Source organism: Hippocampus zosterae, chromosome 12, assembly GCF_025434085.1.
Source record: "Hippocampus zosterae strain Florida chromosome 12, ASM2543408v3, whole genome shotgun sequence".
Taxonomy (NCBI): domain Eukaryota; kingdom Metazoa; phylum Chordata; class Actinopteri; order Syngnathiformes; family Syngnathidae; genus Hippocampus; species Hippocampus zosterae.
Genome location: NC_067462.1, coordinates 8051123 through 8073555, shown reverse-complemented (window position 1 = coordinate 8073555; position 22433 = coordinate 8051123). Strand labels below are relative to the sequence as shown.

The 22433-nt window shown below is 43.0% G+C and overlaps 1 protein-coding gene across 1 annotated transcript in view; it reads left to right on the top strand.

Annotated features, from left to right (window-relative positions):
• Positions 1–8062: 8062 nt before the first annotated feature.
• The window catches only part of st6gal2a (ST6 beta-galactosamide alpha-2,6-sialyltranferase 2a), a 36796-nt gene continuing 22425 nt past the window's right edge, over positions 8063–22433 (top strand). The window contains exon 1 of the mRNA XM_052082258.1: positions 8063–8350. The gene's annotated coding sequence lies outside the window, so the exon portion shown is untranslated. The remainder of the gene's footprint in view (positions 8351–22433) is intronic.

The following is a 22433-nucleotide window of genomic DNA, read 5'->3' as shown; positions in this document are numbered from 1 at the left end:
CTCAAGTGACGGATCCCAAACGGCCCAAAGTCATCCAGTGGCGGCCCACAGGCCGCTTGCCGCCCGAACAAGAAAGGGCGGCGGGCTGCCGGAACAGGGACAGACGACGGCGGCAAGCCGTGCACCGCCAGATCAAGGACAGGACTGCTGCGACATGTGCACCGCCGCAGCCAGATGGTAACAGGATCAATTTCTTGCCTCAGGTCCGGTTTTGGTTGGATCGTTCTGTCGTGTTGGGGGATGGTAGTGAACCCCCCACGCCCTCCCCTCAAAAAAAAAAAAAAAAAAGAAGCAAGGTAGGAGAAGTATAGGGACTACTGAACCAAATGTAATCAAAACAAAAATAGAATCATGATATCATGGTGACAAAACAGTTTTTTTTGTGGGGAGAAGCGGTGGAATTTAGAGGCAAATTCTGCAAGAATACTTTTGCTTACTTCAGAGTTGGGTAACATTTCCTATTTTGTGCATGCCAAAGGTTCATTTTATTGGAATAAGAGTGGAAAAAAAAAAACCCAAAGAAAAAGCCCTGAGTCAATCCAATATGATGCTGACAAATGATGATTATGCAAAGCTTTGTGTGACTTTTTTTCAAGGACGTTTTTGTTAGAATTCTGTACAATGTACAACATTGTTTTGCGATCCAGATAAAGCAAACGGCGGGAAATCAGCTGAATCTCTTTCTGACTGAACATTGCCTTATTTTGGGCGCTTTAAAGTAATTCAAACTCATTCACTCCCAAAGACGTTTTTAAACGTCTTTTCAGACTTGGTCTAGAATTGGCTGCTTCTGAATGAGTTAATTGTGTATTTTGGGTCGGTCTTACCATGGCCCCTTGAGTCAACTGTTTCCTTTGGAAAGGAAAACTGATTCATTGGTATGGAAAATTACATTTAGCAAGTAGCAGCAGCAGCAGCAGCTGTACCATAACTGCACACGAAAATGCCCATAAAGTGTTTTGGGACGGTGATGTAACCAACCTATGTGTGTCCCGGGATGGTTCCATCCAGTCGCAGGCTGGTAGATGAAGCACCGAGCAGGTCAGAAGCAGCAGCTGTGAGCTTTATTAAACCCATATTTTCCTGCATATTGTTTCTGAGCCTTTATGAGCTCAACCGTGCATTTTAATAAGTGAAACTGTCAAATTCATCCGAGTGAGAGATATTTGTTTTTAAATCAATAGCTGTTGATTGCTGCCGACAACTTTTTTTTTTTCTCCATCGGAAATAAGACGCAGTGAATGCATTTGTGTCACCATCTGAAAACTTGATTATGTCACGTTGTGCCCGAAGCGATAGAATGATCGCTCCGTGCACAACAGAATAAGGAAGTGGATCCCCGAAATAGCAGACACAGAAAGAGGTTTGTCAAATAACAAAAGGAGTCTTTAATACGAACACAAAATAACCCGACAGGGAGAATAACAAAAAGCGCTGGGCAAAATAGGGACCAGGGATAACATAAAAAGGACAACAGAAAACGCTTGCGGAAAAAGATAGCAAGGAGGGTCAGATTAGATAATGAATATAAATTTCACTCGCAAGAGGAACAACGACGCGCAATAACAGCCACAAGGCTAAGAGGCAATGAATCAATACGAGTAGGAATTGGGCGAGAGAAATTTTGGCACGGCGTGGAATTCTCCGGCAGTGAGTAGACTGCCAGAGCGTCCAAATAAAGGCTGAGCAATTACTCCGCAATGGGTGACAGGTGTGTAAACGGCGGGCAGGAAGCCCGCCCCCTGCTGGCAACCCCGGGACGTGACAGATTAACTGTACGGGTGATGTTTTAATTTGTCTTTTAACATTCTTAAAGCTCAAACAAGGAGGATCTAAAATTTTGGTTCCAGAGACTACAAGCAGAGTATGGGAGAATTATTTTTTTTTTTTACCAGGACTCTCTTACATTTCTGATATCAAATAAGCATAACCTGCATGTGTGCCCCGAAATGCCACAGAAATTCAAAAGTCACCTAGTTTTGCAATTCATATTTTATTACAGGAGGAAAGTCTCACCCCACCTCCCCCTCAAGATAAAGTCTCAATCTTATGGTCATGAAGTTAAGGTTCAACAAGGGAAGAAAGTCATATTTGTGAATTGGACCCCCCCACGCCCCCATTATTCTTGTAATATTATACTTTTTTCCATTCTGGAAAATACATCTTTTTTGTTTAAAAAAAATCAGATTTACCATTAGGCTTTTTATCCTGGTAAAGAGTGAGTTTAGACTTAACTATTATCAGGTGCAGCGGTTACTCCACTGGACGGCTTTTCCTGTTATCAGGTTACAGGGCGCATAAAAAGGTTAATTTAATTGATGTATCAAAGTTTTGGTCAAATCCATTTCTGTTTGTTGTCCTCATTTCCATTTCCCGTTCAATGGTTACTGTCACACTTTTCTTCTGGGCATCATCGCTACCCTGGTGGCATCTTACACACACACACAGGTAAATAAACACACAAAAATCAGCTCGTGATGTCAACTCGGACTATTTTGAAATCAGTCACGAATGTGCAATCAGGACAACCAGATGGCACGCAACGGCTGAGATAAGGCCTGAAACGCTCACGTGCATCGGCGTCACTATGGAGACCGTCACACTCTCGAGGGTTACTAATGGCCATCAATTAGTTGTGAGACGCAACAAAGCAGCCCCGGTGTGAGAAATGGGCAGATGTTCAGATACGGTTTTGTCTGTGTCGGAAAGCTTTACGTGCTTTATTGATTACGGCAGGTAGACATGATGAGAGCTGGGCTGCAGCTTCGGTGCCAGTGATTGGAGAAGACACTTAGCAAAGATGGCAGAGAGGAAGTTTGGGTTTATTTCCACCAATTTGAGAAATTATATTGATTAGGAGAGTTGCTGACGGTGTCGTGGTACACTCCGCTGACCTGTGTGTGTGTGGGGGGGGAGCAGTGGGGGATAATTTCCCTCTCAATGACGGTGTGATCGTTGTGTGGATGGTTGTCTGTCTCTATTAGGGATGTGAATCTCAGAACTGAGGACGATTCGATACACACCTCGATGCATTACCAGCGATGCAATACTCAAACGATACATGGAATTTTCTGGCGATACGATGCGATACGTTTCACCGTCGTCACGATGCGATACGACGCGATACACATTAAGTTCAAATCAATGCGATCCGATACGATACAGTGCAATTTGTTGTGATATTGTGCAATTAAACATGATGCAAATACGCAAAGAAAAAAAAGTAAAAAAAAAAGATGGAATTCAGTCTGGTATTGCAAAAAGTAGACCACTTTATTCCTTATAAACAGTAGAATGTGTAAAACAACTTATTTAAACCCTTTCACAATTGGGTTTTGTGCAAAGAAAATGTAAACAATTTGGCACCTGAGACTCACAGCTGTTGCTGTGGTGTAAACACAAACAGACTATTCTCACTGAGTGTCTTATATGAAATATCCATCTCCATAGGACAGAAAAAAAAATAAGAGGCGATTTTTCTCTGATCCTGACCTGGTTTGCCAAGAGTTTCTCTGGTGTCCAAGAAAGAACTGGACGAGGGGGAGGGAAACTTGTCGGTGATGTGGTGCCATCGTTTTAAGTGGTCTGCATATTTGTGGTGCTGCCGTTGTATGGCTTCGTAGTGCGACCCATTCTTTGCAAATTACGGAGGTTTTATCAATCTTTCCGTCTTTCTTTTCGAAGCCGTAGTATTTCCAAACATAAGATCTGAATGTTACGGGAGCATTAAATACAGTAGTTTCCTCGCTGCTGCTTACGCGAACTCCATAGTGTTTAGCTGGTTGTGTACTGCGCTGTATGTGACTCACGGCTTCCGTCCGTATTCAACACAAAATAATGACGGTGCATTAATTGCGCCTAAGAGAGGGCAGATAGGTGACGTTTAACATGAATAAAACGGCGCTTGAATCGGATTTTACCGATACCCACCAATGCATCGTGATAAATCTAGATTTCAACCGTCAATCACGTCATACCCAGTAAATGAGCCGATGCACTCGCATCGGCAAGGGGTAGTCTGCCTTCCGCATGCTCTGCTTGTGCCAGCCTGGGTTTTCTTCCACATTCCGAAACAAACAAACAAAAAACTTGGGAGACATGGGAGGCTAATAGAACACTGTAAATTGTCCCTAGGTGTGATTGTGAGTGTGAGCTGGCAACCAGTTCAGGGTGTTCTCGGTCCACCGCCCGAAGACGGCTGGGAGCGACTCCAACACGCCGGCGACCTTCGTGAGTATAAGCGGATCAGATAATGGATTGGATGCATGAATGAACTTATTAGTGCTGTAAATGTGACATTTCCCTCCTCGATATATCTTACCAGTAAGAGATGATTTGATATGTATCTCAATTTAATTCGAAAAAGTACAATTTGATGAGTGAAGTAAGTCCAGGAAGCAGATCAACTCCCATAATTCCTCTGTCGTGATGAACTCATAGCCGGTGGCCCCCCCTACTTTTTTTTCGAACTTCAAAGGCTGCAGTGTAATGAAAAGTCTTGAGTGACAAGCACCTGGACAGGGTTGATAAGCACCTGGTGTTGAATCATGGTTTGAGGGAGAGACGTTTTCGGATAACGTTTGAGTCTGTCTTAACATCATGGCAAGCTAATTTTGTTGCTGTCGGAAAACATCACAGGCGCTGGTTGTTCTTACGCAGTATGACAAATTTGCGGTCAGGTTTATGATTTGTTTTTGTGGTTTTTTGCTTGTCATCGGGCGCTTTACCAATGCTCTTATGATGCCAAGGCAGTTTTATATTCATCACTCAAGTAGCCGGGAAGTCAACATGTTTCACATAGTTCCAAAACAACCCTCCATCCATCCATTTTCTGAAGCGCTTCATCCTCACAAGGTTCGCGGGGGGTGTTGGAGCCTATCCCAGCCGTCTTCGGGGGACACCCTGAACCGGTTGCCAGCCAATCGCAGGGCACACACAGACGAACAACCATCGGCGATAACACTCACACCGAGACACAAGTTTGAGTGTTCAATCAGCCTGCCATGCATGTTTTTGGAATGTGGGAGGAAACTGGACTACCCGAAGAAAACCCACGCAGGCACGAGGAGAACATGCCAGCTCCATTCCGGAGCCCGGAATGGAACCCAGAACTTCTGCGCTGTGAGTTTGACGCGCTAACCACTCGACCATCCGCGCCGCCACAAATTTAAAGCCAAACTAGTGTTCGACATTTTAAGAAACTGAAGAATTTAAGACATTTATAAGGGAAATAGAGAAAAAAATATAGTTTACTCAAATTCCTGACAGCGCAAGAATGCAATTTTGGAAAAACATGAATATGTGTGTGTGGGGGGTGGGGGGCAGCATAGTTTTAAAATCATTTACCCAAAGGGCGAAGTTCAATTCTGCTGGCAGTTTATTTCATGCTATGTGTAGCATAACAGCTAAATGCTGATGCACCATGTTTGCTTTCAACTCTGGGTTCCTCTCATTGAGCTGAGTCTTCTGACTTCAGAACCCAACCTGGTTTATATTTATTCCATGAGCATTTCTTAACTGCATTCAGGACCTAAGACTGTAAGACCCTCAGTGATTTATAGGCCAGTAACATAATTTTAAAATCTAATCTCAGCAGGTGCTACTAGGTACCCAACAGACAACACTCGTATCCAGTGAGTCGGGACTCCAACTGCGCAAAGCCGATTTAAATATGAGAGGTATAAACACAAAACGCAACGACAAACATTCCACTAACGAGGAAATTTTCCCCCTAGCTGTGATAGTTATCAACTATAAACATCACAAAAGTCACAATAAAGCACAAGATTGTTTCTCATTGCAAAACTCAAGCAGAAGCTGACTTTCCACTTTGGTCTTACGGTTCACAAGCAAAGGCTTAAATCTCTTTTTGCGAGCCGATTTATTGTTGTCGGGGGGGGGCGCGCGTAGCCGTGCGGCAGTAATTGCAGCGTGCGGCGGCTCGCGACTGCTGGAGCGCAAACGGCTGAATAAATCGAGATAGCGCACTCATTTGAACGTTTGGCATTTACTGATGAGGCAATTAAGGGGAGGGAATCAAAAACACACTGACTACAAGTGCACAAACCGCGGCGGCGGTGGTGGCGTCGCCGTCTTGCTCTCACGCCAAACGGACACTGTCGTGTCATGTCCACAGGCTTCAGGTGACACATTTTAATTGGATTAAACACACACAAGAGTCACAATAACGACGCTAGGACCTGCCGTCATTTTCAGACGATGACGGTTGTCCACTGTATAGACACAGACATATTTAGTTTTTATCTTCCCTAGGTTGAAGTCACTCACTAAGCACTGTGCTTGATCTTGTGTTATAAAATCGCATGAATCCAATTTGCATATTTGCAAGTAATTTATGGATGCTCAAAAGCCGAATGTCAGATGAGGGTGAACACCGAAGCGCCAAACGGCACTACCTGGTTCCATGTGATAATGGCAAGGTCAAGCAGCCGACATTTGCTTTGCGGCACTTAATTATAGCGCTGACATCTGTGGCATCACTTCATTAGTCGCGTAAATTAACCCTGCTATTCTCAAAAGGCTGCTGTAGTCACTGGCTTATCATTGTAGGCTCGAAATCTTCTTTCATTTGTGAAGTTTTAGCGCATAAGTTGAATCATGCACCGGATTGAGAGTCAGCTATACGTCTTACGAGTACATGTCCGGTGCCGGGACATTTTCTGTGTATTCGATGGTGAAGTTTCACACTGCAGTTTAAAAAAAGAAAACACAAAGTAGAAAAATTGCATTATAAAGTAAGCACTGTAATTTTTCTCAAGTGTAGCCTTCATATAAGATTGATTATGTGATTGATTCAAAATTGGAAAAATGCATAAGCGGGATTGTTTTTTTAGGAGGGGAATTCCTCAGAGAATAATGGGTGAGTCTTTATGGCAAAATTCAGACGCAAGCAGGAGGCGAACAAATGTTTGGTGATAGAAAGTATAGACAACACAAGAACAACTCATTTAAAATTGCAAAAGCAGAAAAGAATGAAAATGAGTGATAAGGGGGTTGAAAGGAACAAAAGAGATGAGGAAAAAAAGTTTGAGGTGACAAGTGAGCCGTGAGAAAACAAACAGGAGGAGATGGGGTGGGGTGGGGGTGGCATGAAGGTAGTACCGGGGGTACTTCTTGTGTGCGACCGGACTGAATTGAAGTCAATTCAGAGTTCAATCATGTCTTCCATCTTGTGTGCTGCCAAGTTCTGTTGAAAAAAAAAAAAGACCGGGACATTCGGTCCCTGCTATACATTCATGGCCAGACCCTGTCGGAGCTCACAGACAACAAAACAACTTCTTTTGAGCCACTTACACAATTCAAATTCAGGGGTCTATGCCACAACATTATTTTCATCGAAAATGAGGAAAACAATCTTTGTGGGCTGTTTTGGAGCACATTTGAGTATTTGACAACCTGGAATGTCACTGCAGCACAATAGGCACAACTGAATGACGATGATGAAGTAAACATCGTTGGCCGCTTGTAATAAAAAAAAACATTGTCATGGTGCGCTTCCAATTCTTCAAAAGTAACAAATTAAACACAAGCGCATGTAAGATATCTCACAGAACCTGTTCTTAGGAAATAAACAGGAATAAAATTGTGGAACTCCTATCAGACAATGTGGGGGGGGGGGGGGGGTCATACACAGAGCAAAAGTTCCTGAGTAGGTCCTAAATACAGTATGGGTAGAATCTAATAACGGCAGACGACAGGCACTGTGAACTTCAGCTATTTAACACACAGGGTAATGTGTCACATGGGTTACATAATCCACCTATACTTTATTTTTTATTTTATTTTTTTTATAATCCACCTATACTTCACCAAAGGGTGAGAGTCAAGATGACAAGGAGGATGACGAGGATGTGCACGTGGATGTAGTGTTTCTTTAAAAAAAAACAACAACAACAACAACACTGCCAACTAGAGGCTTGGCATGTACATTACATTCTTTCCATTGTCGTAGTTCACCCCCCAAACACTCACAGAAACAAAAACAAAAACAAATACATAAATGTACTGCAGTATTTTTTCTCCAATATTTCCCAACGTACTGTTTGACACTAACCGTTAAACGCTTCTCGTGTGTGGCTTTGTGTAGCTCCCCGGCGGCTCCGCCCCTCTCACTCAGATGTGCATGCCCACCTCCCACCCCACTCTCAAAAAAGAAGAAAAAAAACGGAAGAAAAGAAAGGGGTCCAGCATTACCAGCAGCAACTATGTGACAGACAGACAACGCGGATCCTCGGCTCTGCTCGCAGGTATCCGCGGAAGCACAACCGAATCACCACCACCACCACCTTTCTCCGGACGATCGTGGCAACATCCCGGCAGCGCTCCTGAGGTAAGCATTTTCTTTAATTTATTGTTGTTCCGACATCTACCGGCTCTTCTTCCCATGCATTTGGCTGCATGTGAATTTGTGAAGGGAACATCTGGCTGCACGCGCACATACACTCACGCCCACACACAGAGAGAAACACATTAATCAACCCCCCACCCAAAAAAAAACCCCAAACAAACAAAAAACAATAACACCATTTGAATGAATTGCACGGTGTGCACGAGTTCTTTGTCCCGGTCGCGCGCATCAAGCTGCATTCCCACACGAGGGGCGCGTGCGTGCATGGAACCACGCGAGCGTGCACGGTGTGTCAATTCCAGCATATTAGATGCCAATATGCAAACCTGACATCCCCCCCCCCCCCCCCCCCCCCCCCGCGCGCACCCATCCTTTAAGGATTCCTCCTCGTGAAAGTGTGTGTACGTGGGGGTATAGTGGGTTTTCTGCGCGTGCACTTTGCCGCACACAACTTAAGCACGACATACAACCATGTTTACAGGAACGAAATGTGTGCTTGATGATTCACTAAAATCACATCAAACGTCTAACTAGCTGCATGGTTTGTTAAATGAAGGGAATATCCCTAATGGGGATAAAACTGCTTTACTCCTTATGTACAGTTATTTGCAAATTGTGGCCGGTGGGGTAAGACTCTGCACTTGAATTACCTCGGTATGTTTACTTCCTTCGTTATGTGCTGCTGTTTTGGTTCGCAACGGGGGTCCAACTGGGATTAGCAGAAAACATGAAATGGTCTTCTCAACGGAGACAATGGAAGTGTCTGTTAGCAACTCGATTGGGGGACACTTCTTTGACGACATACCGCTGCGAATTGCCACCATTTGCCACAGCTTTCACAAATAGTGCTACAGTAGAACTTAATTTATTTCCCTGTGCAGCTGCACTAAGGAATTCAATTAATCTGAGACGCTGGTGTTTTAGCATCAGAATTTAAATGAGCTCAGCATTCATTTTTTTTTATTTTTTATGTGAACCGAGGTAATGAAGGTGTCTGTTTACGGAGAGGGGTTTATTTGTTCAAGTCGACGCTGCTTCTAATTTGAAGAGGAGCAACCCTTTGGAGGAAAGAATAATGCGATGGATAATATTGATTAAATATGCAGTCAGATCAATGTGCAGGGTTTACATTTTCTTTGCCCCATTGACTAAAACAAAGTATTTTATGGCTAATTGTATCGTGCATATTTCCTGGGTATGCAAATGATACCGATTCGGTGGAATGGCCCTTCTACTCTTTTCTAAGGCCAAAATGCACATGTATGTTTCTATATGGCATGAAAGTTATTTTTTTGGATGCAACCTGGAGGAAAACAAGGATAACAAAATGACTTAAAAACTGCTTAAATTTAACTCTGGATATGTGTGCTCATACTTGTTTCTATCTACCAACCTTGATTTAGGGTGCGAGTTTTCCATTTCAAAATCCTAACACAGGAAAGACCCAGCAGCAAAACAAACAAACAAAAAAGAAAAACAATATAAATCCTCTAACCAATGGCAACAATGAAGAACGACGGTCTCCTGTATGTGCTTCTCAGTTTAATTTTATTTCAAATTAATTTTGGTTGAGAAGAGCAGCTAATGTTAGCATGTGATTAGCATTTGCCATTATTATTATTTTTTAATCACTTTTAGCCATGCATGTTTAAATGTCAACCATTTTGTATCTGCTTGTGTCCCTAAGTACTACATCTAGTACCAACTAGTACCTGCTCCTGGCAGCCAAAAAAAACGTCAATCACGGTTGGGGTGATTCCTTTAAGAAGCTTTTATTAATTAGCTTGTTGAACAAATGTGAGCTTTCGCACCATGTGCTTGTTTCTTGTGTTTCCTTGATGCAAGGGAAGGTTTCAGGATGTTGGGGGTGGTGATTGGGGGCGGGGGGTCAAGCGCACTTGCATGAGCAGCAATTTAGTGTGATTTTTTTTTTTTGTGTGTGTGTGTGTGTACGTGTGCCTTGCCTTTGAAGTGCCTTCACGTCTGTCACCTCAGGAAAGTGGTGGTTTATCACTCTGCGCTGTCAAGATCTACCTGGGGATCTAACAGTCTTGTTGAGGAGGCGTATACTGGATGTGATACTCTACTAAAAATACACAACCTGGCATCTTGTTTGTACTACACTTTCTGATCCACTGGAATGAAAACTGCACTTGATTACAATTTAGGAAGCTTGATGAATTGAACGGCTTTTCCTTGGCTTCGTTTTTCAAATCTACCTACAGTATGAATCAGTTTTTCATGTGCATGAAATAATATGATGATGCCATTATATAGCTACTGTATAGCGTTTCGCAGCCAAAACGGCCCTCTGACGGAAACCCCTAACGACAAGGTGACCTGCGACAAAAATCAGTTTGACACCCGAGGACTCTGTTACATTATAGAGAGACTTTCCAGAAAAGGGCAAACTGCAACAATAATCGGAATAAGAGTACTGCTTTCTGATTTTAGTGGATCATAAAATACTTTTTGGGTTCATCCAACTAATTATAGACTTTGAAGTGCATATTAGTCTGAAATGATATCCAATTGGTCTGTCTCATTATACAGCCGTCAAACAATGCTTTATTGTGGTGGACGCTCAGTTCGCTGAAGGTAGGCGGGGGGGGGGGGGGGGGGGGGGGGGTTGGTGGAGAAAAAACAGATTTTTGAGACCACAAAGAAAACTCCAAACTTTGCATCTGGAAATTATGGAAACAGAAGTAATAAGAGAGTTCAAATGTCCCCATCATAAAACATTTCACTGTACAGGCAATGCTTTAAGTAAGTGTTTGAACATTCAGCCATACAAGTTAACAAGGCCTCAGTTTCATTCAGCTCAAGTTGGCCCTTTTTCCTGTGTGCTCTAAACACACGCGTTTCAGGTCAATCAAGCATACAAATGAAACTTTTAAACATGGTCACTTTCATTCTAGTCCAGTGGTTAGCACGTCGGCTTCACAGTGCAGAGGTACCGGGTTCGATTCCAGCTCCGGCCTCCCTGTGTGGAGTTTGCATGTTCTCCCCGGGCCTGCGTGGGTTTTCTCCGGGTGCTTCGGTTTCCTCCCACATTCCAAAAATATGCATGGCAGGCTGATTGAACACTCTAAATTGTCCCGAGGTGTGAGTGTGAGCGCGAATGGTTGTTCGTCTCTGTGTGCCCTGCGATTGGCTGGCAACTGATTCAGGGTGTCCCCCGCCTACTGCCCGGAGACAGCTGGGATAGGCTCCAGCACCCCCCGCGACCCTAGTGAGGATCAAGCGGCTCGGAAGATGAATGAATGAATGAATGAATGAATGAACATTATAATGGGTCAATGCAACCATAACGTGGAAAAATTCCTGCTGTGGTATTACTGGTTGGCACTGGACATCTACCGTAGCATATAACGTGTGCAGGCTGGGTGTGCCAGGTGGCTTCAGGTGTGTGATGGAGACAATGCAAAACTGCTCCTTCTGCTGCTTCTTCTATCTGTGTCCACTAACAATGAGCTGAATGCATGAGTGTGTTTTCATTTTTTGCAGAATTGGAGCAAGGGGAATAAAAGACAAAGAAAAAAAATGATAAGGCGTTTTTTTTTTGGGGGTGGGGGTAAGCTACGTTTGTGTGTACAAAGTGGGACAAATGTGCCAGTTGGCATGTGGAGAACGCCTCAACGCAAGCCCTTGTTAGTGCGGCAGATGTGCTAAATGTGTTGCAAACCACAAGCCTCTCGAGAGATGATAAATCTACCAAACGTGCTTCGGAAAAAAGTATTGGGACACCTGCAGCGAGCGAACAACTACAACTCATTAGGAAGTCTCTCAGTGGTTGAATCTTTTAGTCCATTTGTGAACCTAGCTCCGAATCTGTATCATCGTTTATTCCCAAGAGAAGTTTGTCCACACTATGCTTATGCAAGCACAGTTTTTATGGACATTTTTTTGCATTAGGGAGCAGAAAAAGGCAAGTTGAATGCATATAATTGCCCTAAAAATGTATTTTTGAGAACCCCTGGCAACTGTTTTTTATTACTTTAGTAGTCTCTGGGCACACTTAACACCTCAAGTCTTGTTCACTGGGCTAATTTGATCCCTCCATGCCGCACTCCCAGCTTAGTTCACTTCTGAGCATAGTTGAAGAGGTGAGCCTGGGAATGGTTGCGCATACACAATATGCACACGCACTCAGTTTAGGGATGTTGTACGATTATGATGCAATTTTTAAAATGCCACATTGACAAAGGATGAAATTGGTTTGGTCTAAGTGTGACCATAAGGTTGACTCTATGATGAAAGCCATTCATTGTACAGCCAAATTACCGTACTTTTGTTAACATTGGGCTCGTAGCAGAGCCCATTTATGGCGTTGTGTCATGTTGAGTGAAAGCAATTGTTCTCCATTGAAGAAACGTAACAGGCTTGAAGATGTCAGTCAAACAATCTCATGAGAAAAAAAAGGCTATTTTCAAAAAGTTCGCATGATCGAGTGCGCTGAACAGCGGAGCTAAATTCAAGTTGACAAGTGAAGCTTATTCAGGTGGAAGAACTTAGGATGAGTTAAGTCTTAAACTCAGTAGAAGATATATTTCAGTTGATAAAGGTGCTGGAAAAAGTCAAACTAATGATGGACATCGATTTGCGTTAGGTATTATGTATACGTAAAACTCTGGTGGCCACATACGTATGGAAGTATAAATATTAAACAAGTTTAACTGTTACGATTGTCACCCTCGACAATCAACTCAACACATCCCACACCAACGTTATGTCAACCCAATTTTCGCAACAGAAATGAGTAAGGCAACTTTAACGCTTGGAGCAGTTCAAAAACCACACCCCTCATTTAAATATGTATATACGGTATATGAAAACCAATGAACCCCACATGAGCAAGTACTAAATGACGGAGGCAAGGAAAATTCTCCCCGAGGAAAAAAAAAGAAGGTTCTGGTGGCTAATTTACCTCACAGGAATAAATGGCGTTCTGAATTCCTTCTGCTTCATTAGTTTAGTACTTTTCAATCAGTTTGAAAAAAATTAGAGCTGTCAAACGATTAAAATATTTAATCAAATTAAAAACGCAACTGTCATAATTAACTCAAATTCACAAAAAATTAATCGTGATTACTCACACTTTTTTTTAAGCGTTTCTGAATTTCCTTTTATATTTTTTTTTCCAATTTTTCCCCATTTTAATGGCCTCATCAACATGGAATCATGAATCAGTTTTCTATGTGCAAAATGCAAATATTTACTGAAAAATCAATTTCGATTGTCAATTTTTCACACATAATCTGTCACACAATGTTACTGTCCATCAACAACAGTGAAAAAAATATTTTGTCACACAATAGCTGCTTTAACAGCTCTTTTTATGGAATCAAAACAGAGCAATATAACATTATAAAGTGCACATCTAAGGTAAACTAGTACTCGGCCTATAGTGGATTTAAGCCATGGTTGCATACTTTGTTTTTCTCAAGTTTGCTTTGAACACAGCAGTCAGGCTATGTTGATTCTGTTGGTTCTTATTGCGCGGAAGTCTCTCTACGGTTTTGTCTCAACGTAACATCCGCTGTGACGTGTGCCACGTTAATCTCGCGAGAAAAAATTTAATCCCATTAAAATTCATTTAAATTAATGCCAATAAAAATTAGCTAAACTGACAGCTCTAAAAAAAAATATATATATAAGATATATATATATATCTTATATGTATATATATATTGCGCGTCGTCCCGCACGCGGTCTGTCCTTCCGTCTGTCCCTTTTCAAAACGTACCTACTTCACCGCGCCACTGCGCGCCGCCACTGCGCGCCGCCACTGCGCGCCGCCACTGCGCGCCGCCACTGCGCGCCGCTCAGGCAGCGGCTCACTACGATCGCGCGGGCATCTTGGCGAAAAAATGTTGTCTACCCACAAGCATTGCAATGAAATTGTTAGTTATTTGGTAGAGCTAAACAACTCTTTATTTTCGCGATGAGCAATGAAGACGAACAAAAAGTTGAACCAAGCAACAACACTTTTGTGGGCCGAAGGCCCACCTTACCAGCCTCCCGCAGGAACTTGCTGATGAGCCGCCCGGAGGGCGGCGAACCAGCTAGTATATATATTTTAGAGCAGTCAGTTTAGCACGTTTTTATTGGCATTAATTTAAATGAATTTTAACGGGATTAAATTTATTCTCGCGAGATTAACGCGGCACACGTCACAAGCGGATGTTACGTTGCTCTATAAATACACCAGAAAGAAAACAACAAGCGCGCTGCAGAAGTCCACGCCCATGTCTGTTTTGCCAGCCATGGCAGCGCGAGACACCGAAAACGGATACTTAAAGAGTTTATGAATGGAAAGTTTACTTTTAAAAAGTTACTTGTTCTTCTCTCTCTGTGTATCATACAGGTATACGATGTATGCCACTGACGCGACTGTTACTTGTTTGGAACTATTTTGTGTGGAAGGTTACAGCGTTCCGTGTCCATATAAATAGAGCGGGTGGAGCTTCTCTGTGTTCTTGACAGTGACAGTGCGCTGCTGTTGTAGCGACCTAGCGAAAATTAAACGTCTCCAGTGTTGTCATCGAACCAAGTGTAGTCATTCGAAATGAGGTCTACACAAAACCGTAGAGAGACTTCCGCGTAAGAAGGACCAACACAATCAACATAGCCTGACCGTGTTAGGGGGAGTGACCCCCCCCCCCCCCCCCTTTCAGAATGGTTTGCCCCTATAGCACGGGGGAAGTGCGTATGCTTGTTTGTACGGCCGGCAGTTTCGAATACAGCAGCACATAATGAACACTGGTGTCCGGTGTCTCATTCTTCTTCAACAAACATACAGAAACAGACTGCTGTGTTCAAAGCAAACTGGAGAAAAATGAAGTATGCAACCATGGTTTAAATCCACTATAGGCTGAGTACTAGTGTACCTTAGATGTGCACTTTATAATGTTATATTGCTCTGTTTTGATTTCATAAAAAAGGCTGTTAAAGCAGCTGTTGTGTGACAAAATATTTTTTTCACCGTTATTGATGGACAGTAATATTGTGTGAGAGATTATGTGTGAATAACTGCACCAAGTGAAAAATGTTCATGTAAAATTGAAAATCGAAATTGTTATTTCAGTAAATATTTGCATTTGGCACATAGAAAACTGATTCATGATTCCATGCTGATGAGAGCATTAAAATGGGGAAAAAATAGGACAAAAAATGGAAATTCAGAAACGAGAAGAAATGTGTGAGTAATCACGATTAATTTTTTAGTTCATTTGAGTTAATTATGACAGTTGCATTTTTAATTAGATTAAATATTTTAATCGTTTGACAGTCAAGTCAAGTCAAGTCAACAGTATTTATAGACAGCTCTAATATATATATATATATATAAACAGCCACCTACAGAACTGAAGTGGAATTATTTATCTCTCAGATGGAAACTGGGTGATGCCGCTTCACACAAACTGGCTTGAAAAAACGTCGCGAATAAATATGATATATTTTGTAGATGATAACAGCACAATGATTCATTCCCCATTCCAATGCTGCTAAACGTCTATCTAGCTGTAAATCAGTGGCTGGAAAGGAACATTTTGAAGGCTGACTGGCTGCCACCATAGAAGTGCTGCTCTAAGTATAGGAACTAATGAAATGTATAATTGCAGTCAGTGATGACCTGATAACATAGTTAGTCACAGATTGAGTGGCCTCATTAGTGGCGGCGCACAGGAAGTCCGGGGTGAAGGCCACTTATGTGTGCAATGAGTGACGACCATCATTCACAAAAACGTGTTTTATTCTTTCATACCCCCGCCCCCCCACCCCCGCTTGCGTGAGTCAAACTCTGAGAGCTGACTCCTCATTTATTTTTCAGGGGAACAAAAATATGATGTGATAGATGATGGACATTCGATTACAGGACCAAAATGGCAGGAATGCTGCTGCTATTTTCACCGAGTATTTAAAAAAAATATTTTTTGCCTCCACTTTCCTTTTACAAACTGTTAGTATGTTTTGGGGGCATGTCTGATATTTTCTTCATGTATTTATTTTGTGAGGCTGAAGCTACTTGGACTACTTAACAGCTGCTTGGTAACTTTAATGTGTCTACAGTTGCTTTTTAATCATTTTGTGCTCTTCATGCAGGCACAGCAGACAAGTGGTTAGCATGTCTGCCTCGCAGGTTTTTGATTTGGATGTTGGTTCAGGCCCTTCTGTGTGGTTCCCATGTTCTCCCTGTGCTTGCGTGGCTTTTCCCTGGCTTTCCTCCCGCATATTCCAAAAACATACATCTTAGGTACCTGTACATGAAATTACCCATAGGTGTGAATGAATTCATGTGAATGGTTTTCTTCTTTTCTGTGGTGGCGCCACCAAATGTTCCATATGTTGAAGATGGAGTAGCATGTGTCCATGGAAAAGCTCTGCTAAGCGTTCTGACCCCCCCCAAATGCTGGTATGTAATTTGACTGCTGGTCGAAGCCACAGGAGAAGTTTCCCTTCTCATCACTTCCAGGCCTCATCATTTGCGGAAGCGAGTGGGCCGGGCACCGTGGGAAGGTGTAGGTGTAATTTCAGATGCTCGCTAACTGACCAGAGCAGCCGTTAGGAGCTTCAAAAGCAGTGGCGGCGGCCGCTGCAGCGCCGCAATCGAGGGGACCACCTATGCCCCTCACACCCACAAGGGTGTGGGATCTGAATTCGCCACGTAAAAGGCGCTGACTTTCAGACCAATTAGCCTCCGTTTACAAAGGCCTTAAACTGCTGTAATGTGTTGGAGTCTGGATGTTGATTTATTTTTACTCTCATATTTACCACAGTGGACAGACAGCTGATCATTTTATCAGGTTACAGGGTGCAAGAAAGGGATAAGGCATAAACTATAACTTTTTTTTTCATGGTTTCACCTGTCGTGAAAAACTAGTCGCTCTGTAATTAATTTCATATTTCTTTAAATACAGTGAACATAATGAAGGATGGCAAAAATAAGAATTTTTTTTGTAATCATTTCTTATATTCAATCTCCTTACACTGTATACGTCATGTGGTCAGTGAGTGTTTGTGTTTGCTCGTAACTGTTGAGCTTCTTAAACAGGGATGTGGCATGTGTGAGCAGATTATTGTGTATCATAGTCGTGCAGTAAATCCCTAAGAGGCTGCTAATCTGAGTCCATATTTGGTATCGGGAGTTCACGTAGCTTAAAGGAGTTAAGATGTCTGAAAATGGATGCAGAGCTTTGCATTTTGTTTTCGCGAGCTGATTGTCTTTGCAGTTTTTACCTCGAAATACAACAGACAGAGTGCCAAACACATTTGTAGGTGTTGACAAAAAAAATTCATGGTGACGTTTTAAGTATTTCTGTGTTTTGTTAGTCAAAAGGTCGAATCAAGATGGCGCCGTAGCTAGCAGCCATCTGCGAGAGCTCTTCAAGAACTCAACAACTTGTTGTTGTCTTGTGGTCATATGGTGTTTGTTGTCCTTAGTGTGGAACTGTCATGGGCCGTTTTCAGAGTTTTGGCCTCGTTTTGATCAGCGGAGATACCGGCGCTGTTGGACAGTCTACGTTGATGCTGCTGGATGAATGGCTGCTGGAGCTGAGGATGAGGAGAGAGGAGCGTCTGAGTAAAGCGTGGATGCGTATTTGGACCTGTAAGTCGGCGCTTGGAATTGAAGCAGATTTACCAGGACAGGACAGGAGAAGTGAAACAATCTTTTTTTCCTTATAGCCTCTTTTTTACTTCCAAACGTAACCAGTAGCAGACGTGTGCATATTTTGAGCATGACGTCTCTGATCCACTGGTGAAAGGACATACATCGCTCCATGAATCTAAAGGGGTAATTCCACAATTAAAGTTTGAAGCTTTCAAGTATGACGCATGTAGCGCCTTTAGGCCCATGCTATGCTGCATGATCATTCCCAATGTGATGAAGACGGCCAGGGTCTAGGTTCCAGTTCACCGTTGACCGTAACGAAGAAAAGCACACCAAAAAAAGAAAAAATCTATGGATTTCCTGTTTGCAAACTCATACGCTGACATCAAATGGCCAATTTAGTCTCGAGGTCACCATGTCCACAATCCCAATGACTGGAAACCAAAGAATAGCTAATTACCGTTCATATCGCCACAGCAAAGGGAGCGAGTGCGGAGTTGAACTCTGAGTGGACTTTCTCCACTCGCTCACATCAAACGCTAGACCGCTGGGGATGTCCCCGCTGCCTTAGCAGGATTTTATGGGCTGTAATGCGAGGTGCAGCACGGCTCTATTTCCTGCATAGGTCCTTGCCGGTGGCACGGTGAAAGTGTTCAGATATGTGCTCTCAAATAATGCGTTGCTACAATATTGTGTCGAGTTTATCCGTGATTCCCAAGTAACTTGCTGGAGCCTATCCCAGCTGTCTTCGGGCAGTAGGCGGGGGACACCCTGAATCGGTTGCCAGCCAATCGCAGGGAACACATAGACAAGCAACCATCAGCGCTCCCCCTCACACCTAGGGACAATTTAGAGGGTTCCATTAACCTGACACGCATGTTTTTGGAATGTGGGACGAAACCGGAGTACCCGGAGAAATCTCACGCAGGCATGGGGTGAACATGCAAACGCCACACGGGAAGGCCGGTGCCCGGAATCAAACCCTGAACCTCTGTACTGTGAGGCGGACATGCCACGTCGTCCACCGTGGCGCCCTCTCAAGAAACTTCAACCACAGAAAAGCACACAATCATAAATGCATCATATTAAATAATATTGGCTTTCCTGGTCTTGAATTACCATACGTTTTTATTGATGAGCATGTTTTGTTTGTCTTGAAGAACCAAATGAATGGAGAGTACCAGACCACTGAAATTGCTACTACTGTAGTTCCCTTTGAAACCTTTTTTTAAAATGGACGTACTCTGCCTTAAAATGCCGCAAGGGTACATACGACCCGTTGAATTAAAGTTGAACGTCTACACTTCAATCCCGTGTTGATTGTGGGGGGTGTATAAACTCAAAATAATTAAATCGGCCAAATACTTTGGGGACTAACTGTAAACCAGGTGGGAGTTCTTCAAGTTCTCGCCTCCCTGTAACACTCTGCTGAGTCATTAATGGGTGTAGTTGGCCTCTTAAGAGCTGGATTGGATTAATAGGTTGGCACTTGTTTGCAGAAATTGACTTTTGCGTTGCATTGCCGGTGTCAACGGTGCTGTGGTTGTACGAGAGAAGCGGGCTTAATCTGCCTCAGTGGGATCACTTTGTAATAGAGTTAATGCTCCCTTGGTCTGACCTTGGTGGACCCTGTATTCCGTGTCTAATCCTTCCACAGTCCAACGAAAATCAATTCCCCCCCTCATCAGCATATATTGGACGAGTAGTTTAGGTCTGAAAGATAAGGGGTAAGGCGCATCAGAAAAAGGCTGAAAACCTTTAACGTCCAATCATATTTACTGCATTAATAAATTGGATTGTTGCATCATGCCCCGCCCCTTCCATTCATCTAGCGTGGCCCTCGGAGGACGTTCTGTTCTAGAGCCTTCTTTGATTTAACAGCATCTTTGCATATATTAATAGATGTGGTGAGTGAAATGAGAAGCATGGTGCAGAAAAAAAGAGGCGAGACAGGATTATCATCGACTCACCGCTTGCCGTCATCGTGATGGAGAATCACCTTTTCTCTCTTTAAAAAAAAAATAAAATATATCTTTTTTTTATGGTACATCGTCACTTGGTTAAGAGCATTGGTGCCCAAATGGTTTCTGTAAAAATGCATCTTTTCACAAAGACTGCTGGTGGGGTATATAAATCATGTGTGTTAAAGTTTTTTTGGGGGGGGGACGTGGCGGGGACACAGTAATAATAACGCCCAATACCTTCCCAAGCCAATGCGGCCTGGAATTTTATTTTAGGTGTTCATTAAGGGATCAGAGAGCTGCGGTCAGTGTAGTGAAGTGAGTCCTGAGCTTTGAAAAGTAAGCTTTGATGTCGGTCGTCGATCTCGGTGCTGATTAAAATTTCAGCCAGAAGACAGTTCTTGAAAATGCTACACAATATGTCTTTTTAATTCAGGTGTGTGTGATCATTTTGAAACTGTCAGTTCTTGTTTTAGGGATGTAGTCACTGGTGGTGTCATTCATGGTAGCCAAATTGCGTTTGCCTATATCGAGGGCCAAAATGCAAATCATGCGATCTGACAGAAGCGTCAACTCTAGGTCCAGAAAATATACCCGACCAGTTTTTCTTTAGCCACATTTGCTTCTACTCAATTGGCAGGTAAACCAGCTTGAGTAAAAGAGGAACTGAAAAGAAAAAGTGGATAGAAAATGGATGCCAATGTTGTTATGGTTTATTTTTCTTCCATGTTTCACGCGAGAAAAAATGTTAATTAAGCTAGCAGTTAGAATGCACTTCGTGCAAAGGTATGCAGTGAGATGATCTTTGGCCTCAGCACATTTTAGCTAGGCTATGCTTCGTTCGGGTTGTCTTATAATTCCTTTATTGGTTCTTCTGCGAGTGGTCATTCCTTATCTATTGTATTTGCCTGGGAGAACACTATGGAGTCATCCATTCAAGTTTTCTGTGCAGTGTATACAGGTCACAATTTTATTTGGATCATGCTCATGTGCGGTGTTTCTAATTGTACTTGAGATATCATCAAGTTGGGCGGCCCGGTAGTCCAATGGTTAGCACGTCGGCTTCACAGTGCAGAGGTACCGGGTTCGATTCCAGCTCCGGCCTCCCTGTGTGGAGTTTGCATGTTCTCCCCGGGCCTATGTAGTTTTTCTCCGGGTGCTCCGGTTTCCTCCCACATTCCAAAAAACATGCATGGCAGGCTGATTGGACGCTCTAAATTGTCCCTAAGTGTGAGTGTGAGCGTGGATTGTTGTTCGTCTCTGTGTGCCCTGCGATTGGCTGGCAACTGATTCAGGGTGTCCCCCGCCTACTGCCCGAAGATGGCTGGGATAGGCTCCAGCACCCCCCACGACCCTAGTGAGGATCAAGCGGTTCGGAAAATGGATGGATGGATATCATCAAGATCCAAAAATTGGAGCTGTGGCTTAAATTGAATGGAAATTGCGACATTTAACCCTCATCGATTAAATGTCATTCAAAAAAATAATTGACACTATTATAGGAACCTGATCGCTTTCTCGAAGCAGCTCATGTAGGGTCACGGTCGCGCGGAAACTCTGCATGGAAATCCGAGTGACCTATATGATCGACAAAATCAATGACAGATGAATCGCTAATCAAAATAATCAGTCAGTCCCGTTTTTACTGTTAAAGTAAACCGAATCAACCGTGTCAAAGACAAATTGTATTTTAGGATTTTATTCATATGATTGTAAATGTAGGTGCAGCTGGAGCTGTGTTATGTTCAAAGTCTCCTGGGAAAAGCCCCACAACACACATTCCTTCATTGATGTGTGCAAATTGTTGTTGCCTCGCGGTGATGTACCTGCTTGTTTGTCGCCCGCTTCGACTGCTCAGAGGCAAAGCTTTATTTTCAGAGATGCCGGCAGAAAGCTTCACTTTGAGTCTTTAATACTTAATGAAGAACGAGGCATCGGTCAGTGTTTTAGTCACACAATGTGTGCTCACTTACTCGAATGGGTAGGCAGTCTGCAAGATAAAAGGACCGTGTAAAAACGGGCAGGATTACTATTAGATTTATCTGGTTTTATGATTGCTAACATTTAGCACTACATTTTGAGGTGTCAGCAAATGTTTGTGAGTCTACATTTGAATGCAAATGACTTGACATTAGGAACGTCCATCCATCCATTTTCAACACCACTTATCCTGAACAGGGTCACGTCGAGTTACTCGAGCATATGCCTGATGACTTGGAGCAGATGGCTGACTATACCCTGAACTGGTCGGCAGTCAGTCGCAGAACACGGAGAGAGACAACAAAAAAATAACATTTACACCCAAATCCACACCGTCCCGAGTGGGTACTGATCCCGCGCTGCCCGCACACAAGTCGGGCGGGTCTACCATTATGCCATCAACGATGACACAAATGGCTAATTGTGTTGCTAAAAAAATGGAAATCAATCAGCAACCGGTTAATGAATGTCGTTCTCACGTGTACATTTGTTCAATAAATACATTTCAAAT